At 41.5% G+C, this 1,302-nt stretch overlaps 1 non-coding gene across 1 annotated transcript; it reads right to left on the bottom strand.

The window, feature by feature from the left end:
* Positions 1–411: 411 nt before the first annotated feature.
* On the bottom strand, positions 412–519 carry LOC130959971 (small nucleolar RNA R71). Its single transcript, XR_009078944.1, has one exon. It is a non-coding gene; the product is annotated as a small nucleolar RNA R71 (small nucleolar RNA).
* Between the last annotated feature and the right edge of the window lie 783 nt (positions 520–1,302).

The following is a 1,302-nucleotide window of genomic DNA, read 5'->3' as shown; positions in this document are numbered from 1 at the left end:
GAACACATGGCAGCCGAAAACAACAACAATGCCAACAATGCAAGGAAGGTGCTGGGTGACTTTACTGCACCTACTCCCGACTTTTATGGGAGAAGCATCTCTATCCCTGCCATTGGAGCAAACAACTTTGAGCTTAAGCCTCAATTAGTTTCTCTAATGCAACAGAATTGCAAGTTCCATGGACTTCCATTGGAAGATCCTCATCAGTTTTTAGCTGAGTTCTTGCAAATCTGTGACACTGTCAAGACTAATGGGGTTGACCCTGAGGTCTACAGACTTATGCTATTCCCTTTTGCTGTAAGAGACAGAGCTAGGACATGGTTGGATTCACAACCTAAAGAAAGCCTGGTCTCATGGGAAAAGCTAGTCAATGCCTTCTTGGCAAAGTTCTTTCCACCTCAAAAATTGAGTAAGCTTAGAGTGGAAGTCCAAACCTTCAGACAGAAGGATGGAGAATCCCTCTATGAAGCTTGGGAAAGATACAAACAATTAATCAGAAAATATCCTTCTGACATGCTTTCTGAATGGAGCATCATAGGTATTTTCTATGATGGTCTCTCTGAACTGTCCAAGATGTCTTTGGATAGCTCTGCTGGAGGATCTCTTCATTTGAAGAAGACGCCTACAGAAGCTCAAGAGCTGATTGAAATGGTTGCAAATAACCAATTCATGTACACTTCTGAAAGGAATCCTGTGAACAATGGGACTAATCAGAAGAAATGAGTTCTTGAGATTGATGCTCTGAATGCCATTCTGGCTCAGAACAAGATATTGACTCAACAAGTCAATTTGATTTCTCAAAGTCTGTCTGGAATGCAAAATGCACCAAGCAGTACTAAGGATGCTTCATCTGAAGAAGAAGCCTATGATCCTGAGAACCCTTCAATGGAAGAGGTGAATTACCTAGGAGAACCCTATGGAAACACCTATAATTCTTCATGGAGAAATCACCCAAATTTCTCATGGAAGAATCAACAGAGACCTCAACAAGGTTTCAATAACAATAATGGTGAAAGAAACAGGTCTAGCAATAGCAAGCCTTTTCCATCATCTTCTCAGCAACAGACAGAGAGTTCTAAGCAGAATACCTCTGACTTAGCAACAATGGTCTCTGATCTAATCAAAACCACTCAAAGTTTCATGACTGAAACAAGGTCCTCCATTAGAAACTTAGAAGGACAAGTGGGTCAGCTGAGCAAGAAAATCACTGAACTCCCTCCTAGTACTCTCCCAAGCAATACTGAAGAAAATCCAAAAGGAGAGTGCAAAGCCATTAACATGGCCGAATTCTGGGAGGAAGAA

The sequence above is a fragment of the Arachis stenosperma genome, unplaced genomic scaffold (genome assembly GCF_014773155.1).
Source record: "Arachis stenosperma cultivar V10309 unplaced genomic scaffold, arast.V10309.gnm1.PFL2 arast.V10309.gnm1.Scaffold_100028, whole genome shotgun sequence".
NCBI classification, from domain to species: Eukaryota; Viridiplantae; Streptophyta; class Magnoliopsida; order Fabales; family Fabaceae; genus Arachis; species Arachis stenosperma.
The sequence above is the reverse complement of the archived record's forward strand: the minus strand, read 5'-3'. Positions and strand labels throughout refer to the sequence as shown.